The sequence below is a fragment of the Entelurus aequoreus genome, linkage group LG11, assembly GCF_033978785.1.
Source record: "Entelurus aequoreus isolate RoL-2023_Sb linkage group LG11, RoL_Eaeq_v1.1, whole genome shotgun sequence".
Lineage (NCBI taxonomy): Eukaryota > Metazoa > Chordata > Actinopteri > Syngnathiformes > Syngnathidae > Entelurus > Entelurus aequoreus.
This window is the reverse complement of record NC_084741.1, coordinates 2,566,243-2,585,238: the sequence shown is the minus strand read 5'-3', so window position 1 is coordinate 2,585,238 and position 18,996 is coordinate 2,566,243.

Genomic DNA, 18,996 nt, shown 5'->3' with positions numbered 1-18,996 from the left:
AATTTCAGCGATCCTTGAACTCATCGTAGTTTGTCTACATGTACAACTTTCCCCGACACTGCCACAGAAAGACGTGTTTTATGCCACTCCTCCGTTCCTCTCATCTTGTCCACCAAACGTTTTATGCTGTGCGCGAATGCACAAAGGTGAGCTTTGTTGATGTTATTTAATTGCTGGAGTGCGAATCAGGCATATTTGGTCAATATAGACACTTACATCATGTGTTGTCTTCATTATAACACTTATATAAGACTTTTAAAGTAATTTGATAGTAGGCTAATATAGCTAATATAGACACTTACATCATGCGTTGTCCTCATTATAATACTTATATACGACTTTTAAAGTCGTTTTGATAGTAGGCTAATATAACTAATATAGACACTTACATCATGTGTTGCCTTCATTATAACACTTATATAAGGTTTTTAAAGTCATTTTGATAGTAGGCTAATATAGCTAATATAGACACTTACATCATGTGTTGTCCTCATTAAAACACTTATATAAGAATTTTAAATTCATTTTGATAGTAGGCTAATATAGCTAATATGACACTTACATCATGTGTTGCCTTCATTATAACACTTATATAAGACTTTGAAGGCCATTTTGATAGTATGCTAATGTAGCTTATACAGACACTTACATCATGTGTTGCCTTCGTTATAGCACTTATATAAGAATTTTAAAGTAATTTGATAGTAAGTTCATATAGACACTTACATCATGTGTTGTCTTCATTGTAACACGTATATAAGACTTTTAAAGTTGTTTTGATAGTAGGCTAATATAGCTAATATAGACACTTACATCATGTGTTGTCCTCATTATAACACTTATATAAGACTTTTAAAGTCGTTTTGATAGTAGGCTAATATAGCTAATAAAGACACTTACGTCATGTGTTGCCTTCGTTATAACACTAATATAAGGCTTTTAAAGCAATTTGATAGTAGGCTAATATAGACACTTACATCATGTGTTGTCCTCATTATAACACTTATATAAGACTTTTAAAGTTGTTTTGATAGTAGGCTAATATAGCTAATATAGACACTTACGTCATGTGTTGCCTTCGTTATAACACTCATATAAGGCTTTTAAAGTAATTTGATAGTAGGCTAATATAGCTAATATAGACACTTACATCATGTGTTGTCCTCATTATAACACTTATATAAGACTTTTAAAGTCGTTTTGGTAGTAGGCTAATATAGCTAATATAGACACTAATGTCATGTGTTGCCTTCGTTATAACACTCATATAAGGCTTTTAAAGTAATTTGATAGTAGGCTAATATAGCTAATATAGACACTTACATCATGTGTTGTCCTCATTATAACACTTATATAAGACTTTTAAAGTTGTTTTGATAGTAGGCTAATATAGCTAATATAGACACTTACGTCATGTGTTGCCTTCGTTATAACACTCATATAAGGCTTTTAAAGTAATTTGATAGTAGGCTAATATAGCTAATATAGACACTTACATCATGTGTTGTCCTCATTATAACACTTATATAAGACTTTTAAAGTCGTTTTGATAGTAGGTTAATATAGCTAATAAAGACACTTACGTCATGTGTTGCCTTCGTTATAACACTAATATAAGGCTTTTAAAGCAATTTGATAGTAGGCTAATATAGACACTTACATCATGTGTTGTCCTCATTATAACACTTATATAGGACTTTTAAAGTTGTTTTGATAGTAGGCTAATATAGCTAATATAGACACTTACGTCATGTGTTGCCTTCGTTATAACACTCATATAAGGCTTTTAAAGTAATTTGATAGTAGGCTAATATAGCTAATATAGACACTTACATCATGTGTTGCCTTCATTATAACACTTATATAAGGTTTTTAAAGTCATTTTGATAGTAGGCTAATATAGCTAATATAGATACTTACATCATGTGTTCTCCTCATTATAACACTTATATAAGACTTTCAAAGTCATTTTGATAGTAGGCTAATATAGCTAATATGACACTTACATTGTGTGTTGCCTTCATTATAACACTTATATACGACTTTTAAAGTCATTTTGATAGTAAGCTAATATAGCTAATATAGACACTTACATCATGTGTTGTCTTCATTATAACACTTATATAAGGCTTTTAAAGCAATTTGATAGTAGGCTAATATAGACACTTACATCATGTGTTGTCCTCATAATAACACTTATATAAGACTTTTAAAGTCGTATTGATAGTAGGCTAATATAGTTAATATAGACACTTATGTCATGTGTTGTCTTCATTATAACACTTATATAAGACTTTTAAAGTTGTATTGATAGTAGGCTAATATAGCTAATATAGACACGTCATGTGTTGCCTTCGTTATAACACTAATATAAGGCTTTTAAAGCAATTTGATAGTAGGCTAATATAGACACTTACATCATGTGTTGTCCTCATTATAACACTTATATAAGACTTTTAAAGTTGTATTGATAGTAGGCTAATATAGCTAATATAGACACTTACATCATGTGTTGCCTTCATTATAACACCTACATAAGACTTTTAAAGTCGTTTTGATAGTAGGCTAATATAGACACTTACATCATGTGTTGTCCTCATTATAACACTTATATAAGACTTTTAAAGTCGTATTGATAGTAGGCTAATATAGCTAATATAGACACTTACATCATGTGTTGTCTTCATTATAACACTTATATAAGACTTTTAAAGTCCTTTTGATAGTAGGCCAAGATAGCTAATAGAGACACTTACGTCATGCGTTGCCTTCATTGTAACACTTATATAAGGCTTTTAAAGTCATTTTGATAGTAGGCTAATACAGCTAATATAGACACTTTTGGCATGTGTTGCCTTCATTTAAACACTTATATAAGGCTTTTAATTTTTTTGCGGCTCCATACAGATTTTTATTTTATTTTTTTATTGTTGGTCCAATATGGCTCTTTCAACAATTTGGGTTAAGGGTTGAAGGGTCTGAAGGGTCCTATAGGACCCCGTGTGTGTGTGTAGTGGAAAGTCATTGGGAGGGGTTTGCATTTGCATGGCTCACATTGCCATTGTGTCCATATGCAGCCAGTCACCCCTGGGTGCTACAGGTAAATATAGCACCCCCCTCCCCCCACACCCCCAGTATGAATAAAGGGTTGTTACACCCCTATAGCAGTGGGCTAGGTAAGGTGAAAACATGCAAGGTCTGCATGGAAAGACAAAGCAACATGGCTCAGTGGTTGTGACGTTTGGGAGCTAATACCCTGGTCACCCCCCCCCCCGCCTCCCCACCCCCTCCCACCGCAGTCTGGTTCTGTCCGACATGAAACCAGCCTGACCTGTCAGCCCCGGCCCGTCGCACGGTAGCGCCCGCGATGACAGCCCAACCAGTGTCCCTGTCACGCCTGTTCTCCGTGGAAACGCACACATGCCCCAAATACTACAAAGCTGTGCACACGCCAGGTCCCCCACCACCACCACCACCACCCACCACCCACCCCCTTGCCTTGTTCAGTGCCGTGTCCCCCGCTTGCCAGCCGGCTCGTCCACACGAGACGCTCAGATGGCCTCGTGACATGACAGTGACATGGCGGTTGATGCTCGGAGGAGCGTCTCTGCAAGGCCATCCATGTCGGGCTCGGCTCTCCGCTGACCCTTTAATGGGGGAGGAATAGTATTTACATTGTTGGTAGCTTTGGAGTTTGCCGCATGGCGTCGAGATTCTCATTTGTCTTGTCACAAAACCGCAGGCCAGTCAAGGCCTTGATGTTTGTCTCTTGCAAAATACCCACTGCAATCTTGGATGTTGACCGATACCGTATTTTCTGGACTATACAGGGGATATAAGCCGCACTACACAATATGTTTACATATATTCGCCGCAGATATATACGTTGTGAAATGAGCTAATTATAATAATAATAGATTTGATTTGTAAAAAGCACTTTACATTGAGCAAACAACCTCAAAGTGCTACAGTTTATTAAAAAATAAATGAAAAACATAATAAAATAAATTGAAATAAAAACTAGAAGACCCTAAAAGCTAAAACTAGCATGCATATTTCTAAAATAAATGTTTTTTTTTTTAAAAAGAAGGGGTATTAAGCCTTTTTTTTTAAAGCATTCACAGTCTGTGGTACCCTCAGGTGGTCAGGGAGAGTGTTCCACGGACTGGAAAAGCCCCGTCTCCCATTTCCATGGAGGCACTGGTGGGTTAGTAGGTAGACTTTGTATTCAACCCTGAGTGGAACAGGAAGCCAGTGAAGGGATTTGAGAACTGGTGTGATGTGGTCGTATTTCGGCACTCTCATCAGGATCCTAGCAGCACTATTCTGTAAGTCAGGGGTCACCAACATTTTTGGAACCAAGAGCTACTTCTTGGGTACTGATTAATGCGAAGGGCTACCAGTTTGATACACACTTAAATAAATGGCCAGAAATAGCCAATTTGCTCAATTTACCTTTAACTCTATGTTATTATTAATAATTAATGATATTCACACTTAATTGAACGGTTTAAAAGAGGAGAAAACACGAAAAAAATGATAATTAAATTTTTATACATAGTTTATCTTCAATTTCGACTCTTTAAAATTCAAAATTCAACCGAAAAAAAGAAGAGGAAAACTAGCTAATTCGAATCTTTTCGAAAAAATTTAAAAAAATATTTATGGGACATCATTAGTAATTTTTCCTGATTAAGATTAATTTTATAATTTTGATGACATATTTTAAATAGGTTAAAATCCAATCTACACTTTGTTAGAATATATAACAAATTGGACCAAGCTATATTTCTAACAAAGACAAATCATTATTTCTTCTAGATTTTCCAGAACAAAAAATTTAAAAGAAATTCAAAAGACTTTGAAATAAGATTTAAATTTGATTCTATAGATTTTCTAGATTTGCCAGAATAATTTATTTTGAAATTTAATCATAATAAGTTTGAAGAAATATTTCACAAATATTCTTCGTCGAAAAAACAGAAGCTAAAATGAAGAATTCAATTACAATGTATTTATTATTCTTTACAAAAAAACAAATACATTTACTTGAACATTGATTTAAATTGTCAGGAAAGAAGAGGAATGAATTTAAAAGGTAAAAAGGTATATGTGTTTAAAAATCCTAAAATCATTTTAAAGGTTGTATTTTTTCTCTAAAATTGTCTTTCTGAAAGTTATAAGAAGCAAAGCAAAAAAAAAAAATGAATTTATTCAAACAAGTGAAGACCAAGTCTTTAAAATATTTTCTTGGATTTTCAAATTCTATTTGAGTTTTGTCTCTCTTAGAATTAAAAATGTCAGGCAAAGCGAGACCAGCTTGCTAGTAAATAAATACAATTTAAAAAATAGAGGCAGCTCACTGGTAAGTGGTGCTATTTGAGCTATTTTTAGAACAGGCCAGCGGGCTACTCATCTGGTCCTTACGGGCTACCTGGTGCCCGCGGGCACAGCGTTGGTGACCCCTGCTGTAAGTACTGCAAATTCTGGGTGTTCTTGCTGGGGATCCCGTTGCAGTAGTCTAGCCTGGAGGAGACAAAAGCGTGGACGAGCCTCTCGGCATCAGAGAGAGTGAGTGAGGGGCGGAGTTTATATATATTATTATTACTTATTATTAATTTGGTCAGAATTTGTTTTAGCATCGTGTAATTTGTTTTTCATCAGTTTTTGTGAATCCCTTCTTTTGCAGCATATTCAATTAGTATCTACTTTTGTAGTCAGCCTGACCTGTTAATTATTATTTGAGTAGTGCCATAGATGAAAACGTTCTTTCAGTTGTTATCATAACCAGCCTGATAATAGTTGTGTTATCAAGAGTGTGATTAATACAAATGCTTGTGTTTGACAGATGTCTGTGTGTTCTGGGTGGAGCCTAAACGCTGTCAATCGCATCAATTATACGCTGCATTATATATGTATTTTCTATAAAATAGTCTCATGGTGCGATGATGTCGACCCAACTGAAATTGTAAACATTTAACGGCCCAAACACACCTTGAGTATTCCTCTGCTGTTCCATCTGCACATGCAGAGGCACAGCAGGTAAATTATGTGCATTTTGATTTTTGATCGTTAATTCAGAGTGGCATTGTAGTCCTTTTATCTTCATCTCAATGGATGTTTCCAGGTGTCCCTATTGAAGCCGTCAGAATAGATTTGACAGTTTTCTGCAAGTTGATTTGATCGTTTTATTATGTGCGACGTCAGGGGCCAGCGAGGCCTTCTCTGCCGGCCTAACGTAACCGAAGTCATCATCATAATTAAAGTACATAAAAGTATTCATATCCTCTTCATGTCATATTATGCTCCTTCCGGTGCTGTTGTGTTTAGTTTTAGTTTTTATCCAATCAGAATTCATCTAGCTTATATTGCCATGCTGTACCAAATCTGCCCGAATCGACAATGTCTGTGCACTGTCAGTTAACGGGCGACCACGGAACGGCCACCTCAGTGGCCGACGAGGAGGTGGGCGTGAGTGACGCCAGACCCTCAGAAGCCCTTGAGTTCCACGCCCAAGTTGTGGGCGTCGCTGCCGTCTGCGCCAATGGCGTCCATCGATTGACCCCCGAGAGAGCCGCATGCAGGCCCCCCTGACGTAACAGACTGAAGCCAGACTGAGCGTGGTGAGAAAGGTGAATAAATAGCTCTCTGATTAGTGGTCGTCAGCAGGTGAGCGTGCCGACCACTAACCAGAGGCAGGTGAACCCAATTAATGCCCATGGACTCTAAAACAAACCCAGAGATGCAAAAACAGGAACTAAGGGAGTCTAAAACTAACAGAAAATAACAAAACATGATCCGGGCCACGGATCATGACAGAGCCTCCCCCTTAAGGACAGATTCCAGATGTCCACAAAAAAAGGCAAGATCAAAAGTAACGGGAGGGCGGAGGGAGGACTTGGCGGTGGGTCGCCAGACCAAGTGTCCCCACAACCAGCGATAGACAATTGCGATAGCCAATCAGATCACGAGTTGTTGTCAGTAAGGCCTTCTAGCTGGCCTCACCTTGAACGTGACATTTACTTTTTCTGCACAGTCAGTTGCTACAGAGCTCCAAACTTCATGTGACCTTCCAATTAGCCCACGTACAGTACGCAGAGAGCTTCATGGAATGGGTTTCCATGGCCGAGCAGCTTTATCTAAGCCATACATCACCAAGTCCAATGCAAAGCGTGGGATGCAGTCAGTGGTGTAAAGCACGTCGCCACTGGACTCTAGAGCAGTGGAGACGCCTTCTCTGGACTGATGAATCGCGCTTTTCCATCTGGCAATCTGATGGACCAGCCTGGGTTTGGAGGTTGCCAGGAGGACAGTCCATTTCGGACTGCATTGTGCCGAGTGAGAAATTTGGTGGAGGAGGAATTATGGTGCAGGGTTGTATTCCAGGTATTGGGCTTGGCCCCTTAGTTCTAGTGAATGGAACGTTCAATGCTCCAGGATACCAAAAACATTTTGGACAATTCCATGCTCCCAACCTTGTGGGAACAGTTCCGAGCGGGCCAACATGACTGTGCACCAGTGCACAAAGCAAGGTCCATAAAGACATGGATGACAGAGTCTGGCGTGGTTGGACTTGACTGGCCTGCACAGAGTCCTGACCTGAAGCCGATAGAACAATTTTGGGATGAATTAGAACGGAGACTAAGAGCCAGGCCTTCTCGCTTTTAGAAGAATGGTAGAAAAATCCTATAAACACACTCCGCAACCTTGTGGACAGCCTTCCCAGAAGACTTGAAGCTGTAATTTTCTGCAAAAGGTGGACCGACATCATATTGAACCCTATGGGTTAGGAATGGGATGGCACTTCAAGTTCATATGTGAGTTGGCAATATAGTGTATTTCTGCTAAAAGCTTGAGGAAAACGTCACCAAAAAAATGACATCAATTGCCAGATACTTCACACTCGATAAATCGCATCAATCACATTGCGAGCGAGTCACGCAACGGCGCTCGCTCCTTGGCGTCAACGCTGCAGGTGTCGCGACAGCCTGTAATTTGCCCGCCGTTAGCTTAAATAAGTGTCATTTACTCCACACCTATTGTCATGATCTTCATGTCGGTGATCAACATCGCTGAAGAGAAAAATACCAACTCAAAAGAGCAAGAACTGTCTGTCAACGTGTCAAAGTCTGACAAGTCTTTGGGAATAACTTTAAGTTACTCGAACTTCCTCAGCATGCAAAGAAAAAGCATTAAGTAAGAAAATGCCTCGTTACTCCTTTTTTTCCTTAACGAGTCTCATTATGTGGCGGTTGCTGCTCCGCGCATTGCCAAAAGGGAAACACCCAGCATGTGCAAGCTTCAGCACTTTGTTTTGCTCTTAGAGTTTCTGAAGTGTAAAAGTGACGAAAAGCTCAGATTATAATAACGCCGGGACTAATATGTGGACATTTTTGGGGTTAAGTGTTTTCCATTTAAGTGTGGGTCATCAAAAAGCGTGCAGAAATGACACGTGTGGAGGAGAAAAGGCTCTGGTAGTAGGGATAATACGCCGCCGATTCTGATACCGATGAGTGATATTGTCCGACACTGATCACATGTATTAACTGTAAATGTTTCACTTTGTTTATGGTGAGTGCTGTTGACAGTTTAACAATATCCAGATCAAGAGTCATGGGAGGGCGGAGGGAGGACTTGGCGGTGGGTCGCCAGACCAAGTGTCCCCGCAACCAGCGAGGGAGAGTCAGGTGGCGGTGACGCGTTAAACGCCGCTGCAACTGGCGAGGCGGGCGACCACGGAACGGCCACATCAGTGGCCGACGAGGAGGTGGATGTGAGTGACGCCAGACCCTCAGAAGCCCTTGAGTTCCACGCCCAAGTTGTGGGCATCGCTGCCGTCTGCGCCAATGGCGTCCATCGATTGACCCCCGAGAGAGCCGCATGCAGGCCCCCCTGACGTAACAGACTGAAGCCAGACTGAGCGTGGTGAGAAAGGTGAATAAATAGCTCTCTGATTAGTGGTCGGCAGCAGGTGAGCGTGCCGACCACTAACCAGAGGCAGGTGAAGCCAAATAATGCCCATGGACTCTAAAACAAACCCAGAGATGCAAAAACAGGAACTAAGGGAGTCTAAAACTAACAGAAAATAACAAAACATGATCCGGGCCACGGATCATGACAGAGCCTCCCCCTTAAGGACAGATTCCAGATGTCCACAAAAAAAGGCAAGATCAAAAGTAACGGGAGGGCGGAGGGAGGACTTGGCGGTGGGTCGCCAGACCAAGTGTCCCCACAACCAGCGAGGGAGAGTCAGGTGGCGGCGACGCGTTGAACGCCGCTGCAACTGGCGAGGCGGGCGACCACGGAACGGCCAAATCAGTGGCCGACGAGCAGGTGGGCGTAAGTGACGCCAGAACCTCAGCAGCCCTCGAGTTCCACGCCCAAGTCGTGGGCGTCGCTGCCGTCTGCGCCAATGGCGTCCATCGATTGACCCCCGACAGAGCCGCATGCAGGCCCCCCTCACGTAAAAGAATGAAGCCAGACTGAGAGTGGCGAGAAAGGTGAATAAATAACTCTCTGATTAGTGGTCGACAGCAGGTGAGCGTCCCGACCACTAACCAGAGGCAGGTGAACCCAATTAATCCCCATGGAAACTAAAATAAACCCAGAGGTGCACAAACAGGAACTAACAGAGTCCAAAACTAACAGACATTAACAAAACATGATCCAGGCCACGGATCATGACAGTTTCTCCCCCTCAAGGACAGATTCCAGATGTCCACAAAAAAAGGCAAGATCAAAAGTAACGGGAGGGCGGAGGGAGGACTTGGCGGTGGGTCGCCAGACCAAGTGGCCCCGCAACCAGCGAGGGAGAGTCAAGTGGCGGCGACGCGTTGAACGGCGCTGCAACCGGCGAGGCGGGCGACCACGGAACGGCCACATCAGTGGCCGACGAGGAGGTGGGCGTGAGTGACGCCAGAACCTCAGCAGCCCTTGAGTTCCACGGCCAAGTCGTGGGCGGCGCTGCCGTCTGCGCCAATGGCGTCCATCGATTGACCCCAGAGAGAGCCGCATGCAGGCCCCCCTGACGTAACAGACTGAAGCCAGACTGAGCGTGGCGAGAAAGGTGAATAAATAGCTCTCTGATTAGTGGTCGACAGCAGGTGAGCGTGCCGACCACTAACCAGAGGCAGGTGAACCCAATTAATCCCCATGGAAACTAAAACAAACCCAGAGGTGCACAAACAGGAACTAAGGGAGTCCAAAACTAACAGAAAATAGCAAAACATGATCCGGGCCACATATCATGACAGTAACAACTATTATCTACCACCGTATTTTTCGGACGATAGGGCGCACCGGATTATAAGGCGCACTGCCGATGAGCGGGTCTATTCAGGTCTATTTTTATACAAAAGGTGCACCGGATTATAAGGCGCATTAAAGGAGTCATATTATGAAACAAAACGCCAGATAAAATGTCTGCTAATAGGTGCCATTTTGCTGTCCTTATACACACACACCATGATAATACTTGTAAGTCTGACTACGGTAGCCGCGATGCTACGATAATCCATCAAGCGTGTGGCTTCATAGCTTACCAAAGTCATAACAAGAATGTTGACAGATTTTTGAGTGTCGTGTGTAATGTCCTATATTCTCACTGAAACATTTAAAGTTTTGGTGTTGTTTACTGGACCTCATATTGCAGTCTACACATATCTCTTATGTGTGACTGCCATCTGCTGGTCACACTTATCAGTTCACCAATGTACCAAATAAAATTGCTTCGAGGTCGGTAAGCGCAACCAAAGTTATTCCGTACATTAGGCGCACTGAGAAAATTAAAGTATTTTAAGTGCGCCTTAAAGTCCGGAAAATACGGTACTCTATTAATAATTAGTTATTTCCGTCCAAACCCACCTGTGTCCAAAGAGTTGTTTCCTGAATTTGTAAACGATAACAAAAAAAAAAACTAACAAAAATACAAATATTGATCTAATCACTCTAGAATTTAGTATCACTTATGTGCATGCCTGGCACAGAGCACCGTTATATTATCCTCTCTCGGGACTTTTATTATTCTACTTATCAATTTCCTGTTAATAACTGCTTATGTTCTACCTTAACGTTGTCCCTTCTACACTTTTTAAAGTCAACTCAGCACTTGTTCATAGTGGTTTATGTCAGGTTCAAACACTGATGACATCTATTAAACAAAACAAGAAGCAAGGAATTAAACAGAGACATAATTAAATTTGGCTCAATTGAGGAGAAACGCATACACCTGTACACCTTTGTACAGTGTCACCACGCTCTGACGAAAGATTGTACGCCTCCGCTTTTATTTGGACTTTCCCTGATTACATGGCAACAGCTGTTTCTAAGGGAGGGGGGTCGTAAACAGCCATCACCTTTGATTAAAACAGTTAAAAAAAAAAAGGTCGTAAAACAGTTAAAAGAAAAGGTCGTAAAACAGTTCAAAGAAAAGGTCGTAAAACAGTTAAAAGAAAAGGTCGCCTGGAGGGGAGTCAGGTCCTGCTTCCTCTCCGCTTTGCAGTTCTCGGGTCAAGACAAAATATTTCTGTGGATTACAATACATCAAAGAAACAGAACACCTTCATGTTGCTTCCCATCCTACACAGTGGAGTTTTACAAGCCTTCTTCTTGGTAGGATCAAAGACAGCTTTTGTCTCCTCGCCGGGAACTCATGGCAACACAAAGTTTTGTGAGAACTTAGATACAATTATTCTGACAGTTTAGCAGCTAGCTTAGCAATTAGCATACCTTCTTGTTTTTAGTCATTGTGGCGCATGTTTAACCTCGTCCTCCAGCCTTCCAGTGATAACGGCAATTTAGATACTAGGAAATGTAGTTTATGTGCAATTTAAAAAAGAAAATTAGCTGCAAGCTAAGGGAGCAAAAACAAATACATTTTGTGATCTGCATGGAAAGTGTGGAGAATGCATATATGTTTAAGAGTTATTTATTTTTACATAGCCATGTTTAGAGTAAAGTAAAGTAAAGTTAAAGTACCAATGATTGTCACACACACACTAGGTGTGGTGAAATTTGTCCTCTGCATTTGACCCATCCCCTTGATCACCCCCTGGGAGGTGAGGGGCGCCCGGGAATCATTTTTGGTGATTTAACCCCCAATTCCAACCCTTGATGCTGAGTGCCAAGCAGGGAGGTAATGGGTCCCATTTGTATAGTCTAGCTAGTACTTTTCTTTTGTATATTCTACCATTTTCTCTTTGTCTTCAGATGTCTGTTTAGTGTCTTAAACCATCTGAATGTGAATACAACCCCCCAATTCTTCCTTATCAGTGTTGCGAGGGGGAGTGGTGGGGGTTTTCTTTGTGTGCAAGGAGTTGGCTTTTCCGTTTGAATGTCAGATCAACTAGAGTAGCCGATATGAATGTATTGGTTAAGCTGATCTCCTGAAATGTCAGTAAAACTTGATAATATTCCTATTCTGTCTTGATGGTCCTTCTTACTCAGCATATATGTCATCAAAATAACTTGGGATTGACCAGTAACTTAGATTCCCTGGGAGGAAGACCTAGTCGACGCAACAATTGGCATGCTTTTTCAGGGAAATCTATTTTTAAATTGTTTGAAGCGTGACAACCTAACCCTTTACCCGAAGAACACAGCCTTTTTTCCTTCCTTCCCCACCTTCTTCTTGCAATGTGTGTATTCTCTCCAGCAATTGTCCCACCCTTTTTTTCTTCTTCTTTAATTACAGTAAGTACAGCACCCCCCCACCCCCCAGGCTTGTTTGAACAGATCAACCAGCAAAGGAACGCTGCAAATGCTAATTAGCCTCGCTAATGTTGCTGACCGTGCGCCTTCCTCTGCACCGCTGAGTCGTATTGACAAAAGGAGGACAATGGGAATCTGTATTCAAATGACGTAGCGGGGCCAGAAGCCGTTGTGTTGGCTTTTACCGCGTGTTATTTTTTGGGGGGAATTACGTTGATTGTGAAGTTGCACATGACGGAACACAGCTGCAGACTTTTGGGTGTGTGCCAGCTGCGGTGTGTTTAGGCATGGCACTGGTAGAGCAAACTTCATGTTTTCAGTAATAATTTATAGACTGCTGGTAGACAAGTTGTCAGGAGGGGGTCCAGGGTTTGAATCTCCATTAGAGAATCTTTGAGTGGAGTTTGCATATTTTCCCCATGCAGGCTGGAATTTTTGTAGGTATACATTATCTTTCGCCCACATTCCCACAACATGCATGTTCGGTTAATTGGAGACTGCGAACCAGGGCTGTGTCAAACGTACGGTCCAAAGGGCCGGATCAGGCCCCTCAAACAGGTGCGTGATGAGGTTGCATATATATATATATATATATATATATATATATATATATATATATATATATATATATATATATATATATATATATATATATATATATATATATATACATATATATGTATGTGTGGGAAAAAAAATCACAAGACTATTTCATCTCTACAGGCCTGTTTCATGAGGGGTTTACCACAATCCTCAAGATCTCCTGAGGATTGAGGTAAACCCCTCATGAAACAGGCCTGTAGAGATGAAATAGTCTTGTGATTTTTTTCCCCACACATACATATTACGCTCTACCACGGTATCGAGCACTATTTTTTGGATAATCTAATTAAGACATATATATATATATATACAGTATATATATATATATATATATATATATATATATATATATATATATATATATATATATATATATATATATATATATATATATATATATATATATATATATATATATATATATATATATATATATATATATATATATATATATATATATATATATGTGTGTGTGTGTGTACAGCTCTGGTAATGGGTACATTCGCACCCACCTGCACAAATGTACTTCAAAATGTAACAATCAAAATAAATATGACTTTTTTTTTGTTTACTAGGGCATGCATATATAACATGCATTAGTTTGACCATTTACAATCAACGATAATAAAAAGGAGATGCTTGGAAATATCATAAAAATGCCCCCAAAAACTTGGAAAAATGCGATTCATAGTGTTACTTTTTGGTGTAACCATCATGAGCGTTCTGTTCAGGTATATTTATTTTGATAAATCATCATATTTATGCATTACTAAATTTAAATAGGTATTGGTCAATCTTTAAGCTGTGTTTATTTGAAATCAGTTTGCTTTTGACATCTTATTTAGAATTGTAGTTGAAACTTTTACAACATTGTGTTGCGCTCATGATGGCGTAACCAAACTAGATTTCATTTAATGATCCTATTTTGAATATTTATTCCCTTTTTTACATTTAGTATATTTAAATATATATTTATAAACATTGAATACATTTAGAATATCAATAAAATGCAATTGCCTTCATCTTATAGGGTAATGTTTAGTTACACCAAGTCATGAGCGTAACACTAAGCTTCATCACTTTGACTTGTAATATCTCTAATTCTGGTGGTGTGTTATGCTTTTATCTTTTTGGAACATGTACTATACATATAAAACAATAAAGTCCCATATAAAATTATGTTTCTAGCAATACTTTAATTTTGCTTTTGGAAGTAACACTCCAATGTCCATTAGTGGAGCTGTACACATATGTATATTTATATACATATATGTACATATACATACATATATACATAAATTACATTCATACAAATAAACATACACATATATATTTATATATATATATATATATATATATATATATATATATATATATATATATATATATATATATATATATATATATATATATATATGTATATATATATATATATATATATATATATATATATATATATATATATATATATATATATATATATATATATATATATATATATAAATGATAAATGATAAATGGGTTATACTTGTATAGCGCTTTTCTACCTTCAAGGTACTCAAAGCGCTTTGACAGTATTTCCACATTCATCCATTCACACACACATTCACACACTGATGGCGGGAGCTGCCATGCAAGGCGCTAACCAACAGCCATCAGGAGCAAGGGTGAAGTGTCTTGTCTTATTTAATATTATATATATATATATATATATATATATATATATATATATATATATATATATATATATATATATATATATATATATATATATATATATATATATATATATATATATATATATATATATATATATATATATATATATATATATATATATATATATATATATATATATATATATATATATATATATATATATATATATATATAATATTAAATATGTATATATATATACATATATATACATATATATATATATATATATATATATATATATATATATATATATATATATATATATATATATATATATATATATATATATATATATATATGTATATATATGTATATATATATATACATATTTAATATTATACAATATATATATATATATATATTTATTTTATTTACATAAAAGAAATACTTGAATTTCAGTGTTCCGGTGGCTATCCATTAGATGGCAGTATTGTCCTGTTTAACTTCTCCGTTCATGATGAGTATATCATTTCGGCCACCGTGTTCAATGGAGAAGTCTGTTCTACATATTTACAGGCAACATACACCTTCCCCTTCGAACTGTCCTGGATGAACTGAGATTATTGTTTCCATTCGTTTGATTTCGTTAGGCAAGCTGTTTATATTGTGGGAAAGCGGACGTGAGAACAGGCTGTCCCCACTCAGTCTCAGGTCCGCATTGAGCTGGAGGGGGCGTGGCCTCCAGCTCCGGCTGAATACCGGGAGTTTGTTGGGAGAAAATCTCTGCCGGGAGGTTGTCGGGAGAGGCGCTGAATACCGGGATTCTCCCGCTAAAAACGGGAGGGTTGGCAAGTATGATATATATATATATATGTATGTATGTGTATATGTATGTATGTATATATGTTTAATTGTTTATATATGTATGTATAAGTTGGCCCGTTGTGTAAATTGTAAATAAAAACAGAATACAACGATTTGAGTGTTGTTAAAAGGAAAGGCCATGTAACACAGTGGTAAAAATGCCCATGTGACAACTTTTTTGTAATGTGTTTCTGCCATTAAATTCTAAGTTAATGATTATTTGCAAAAAAAAAATTTAAAAAATAGGTTTTTCAGTCCGAACATGAAATATCTTGTCTTTGCAGTCTATTCAATTGAAAATAAGTCGAAAATAATTTGCAAATCATTGTATTCTGTTTTTATTTACCATTCACACAACGTGACAACTCCACTGCTTTTGGCTTTTGTATATAGTTCAAATAAACCATCGAATGCCCCAAATTGAGGAGGACATTTGAGTGTATGCTAACTTCTGACCTCAGCTGTGGTTGGAGCACTTTTTCTCTCCTTTCCCTGATGGACTCAAGAACAATAGCAAGCGGCGGCGGGCGAGGAGGAGGGAGGGTGGAAGGAAAAGGGGGGCCTCCACAGCAGAGGGCCAGGTGTCAATCACCTCCTCAGGTGGGCTTGGGAGACGCTACAGCGGCCCGGTAATATCTAGGGGGAATTAAAAATACACTGGAGGAGAGGAGGAGAGGAAACGGGACAAAGAGGCTGAGCTGGAAGATGGGCCTGCATGATACAAAAGGAGGATTCAAAGTAGATCCTTTCAAAGTCATTACCTGCCACAAATTACTTGGGCAACAAGCTTAAAATAAGTAAATAAATCAGCATGCATGGAGGAGCAACTGGGGAGATGCGAGAGGGATGAGAAATCGATGGACAAACAAGTCAGAGGGCGCTTGCAAAATATATAAAAAAAAGGAACCCAAAGGTGGGAACATTGAGCATTTAAAGAAATTCAGTTGAACAAGGGGCGAGGGGGGGGGGCTGCACAAAAGCGCCTGAGGGTCAGAGGAGGGGCGAGTGTGGCGCGGGCGCCCCGGCCCACAATGCCCTGCGGCCCGTTAGGCTTGAGTGACCACATCAAGTCAGGAGGCGAGCGGCGAAACACTGGCAAGACCTGATAGCTTTAAGTCAGGAGGATTACATTCGCCCTCTCTCTCCGGCTATACTTACTTTTTTTTTTTTTACTTCAGACCCCCTCCCCTCCTCGCACGCCGTCCCATGTCGTCCAATCAGTGAAAAGGAGGACCAAAGAATTACTAATAGTCTGCTTTTAATGTTTCAAGTAGTAAACTGGAGGAGAGCGTGAGGCCCGCAAACTCGGCACCAAGGTAAACAGGTCAATAGTATTGATCCTCATTCCCAGTCTCTGACACACACACACACACACACACACACACACACACACACACACACACACACACACACACACACACACACACACACACACACACACACACACACACACACACACACCCCGTCTTGTATTTCTTACCTTCTTGAGACCTCCGAAACATGCCTGCCTCTTTCAGACCAGCCTTTGTAGATATATAAAGATGTGTATTTACAACATTAATAATATATACATACTATGCAAATATAAAAAAGATTGTTGTGAAAAAATGAGTTGGAATTTCACAAGAAAAAGGTCACAGTTTCACAAGAAAAACTTGGAATTTTTTCAATACTGTAATATAAGTCGGCATTTTACTCAACGCGAGTCAAAATGTTACAAGAAAAACTGAACATTTGTGCAATATTATAATAAAAGTTGGAATTTTACTCAATAACAGGCACAATTTTACTAAGTCGTAATTTTACTCGACAAATGTCATAGTTTTATAAGAAAACGTAATAAATAAAAAGAAGGCAATATTATAATAATAATCAGAATTTTAGTTGGCAAAATTATGACAAAAGTCTTAATTTTACTCAAAAAATGTCAATATTTTACAAGAACAACAAAAAATGGCAATATTGTGATAAAAGTCAGAATTTGATAACAAAAATGTCACAATTTTGCATTAAAAAGTAATTATTTTACATGAAAAAATTTCCGAGAAAATATTGCAATATTACAGAAGCAGAAATTATATGAGAAATTGTTCCCAATTTAATGAGAAAAAAATCGACACATTGTGAGATAAAAAAAAAGTTAAACATGTTTTGTTTGTAATTGGTTTTTAATCTTCATTGTATACTTCAGGTTATTACAGTATGTCTATATATACATATTTTTTTTATTTTGTTTTATTAATTTTGGCTAACGGGGGCGTATTTCAATTTCTTACACACACTTGCTATTACATATGTTGGCCAGAGGGGGAGCACTTCAAAATTTTACACACACTTGTTATTTCATATGTTGACCCTCAACCCAAGTCAAAATGTTACAGGAAAAACTGAACATTTGTGCAATGTAATGATAAAAGTTGGAATTTTACTCAATAACAGTCACAATTTTACAAGAAAAAGCTGAACATGTTGGCAATTTTATGAAAATAGTCGTAATTTTACTCGACAAAAGTCACAATTTTATAAGAAATGTTTAACATTTTGGCAATATTATAGTAAAAATCAGTATTTTACTTGGCAAAATTATGACAAAAGTCATAATTTTACTAAAAAAATGTCACTATTTTACAAGATCAACAAAAAAATGGCAATATTGTGATAAAAGTCAGAATTTGATAAGACAAATGTCACAATTTTGCATTAAAAAGTGATAATTTTACATGAAAACATTTCCGAGAAAATATTGCAATATTACAGAAACAGAAATGATATGAGAAATTGTTCCCAATTCTATGAGAAAAAAATCAACACATTGTGAGATTAAAAAAAAGTTAAACATGTTTTGTTTGTAATTGGTTTTTAATCTTCATTATATACTTCAGGTTATTACAGTATGTCTATATATACATATTTTTTTTTATTTTGTTTTATTAATTTTGGCTAACGGGGGCGTATTTCAATTTCTTACACACACTTGTTATTACATATGTTGGCCAGAAGGGGAGCACTTCAAAATTCTACACACACTTATTATTTCATATGTTGACCCTCAACCCAAGTCACAATTTTACAAGAAAAAGCTGAACATGTTGGCAATTTTATGAAAATAGTCGTAATTTTACTCAACAAAAGTCACAATTTTATAAGAAATGTTTAACATTT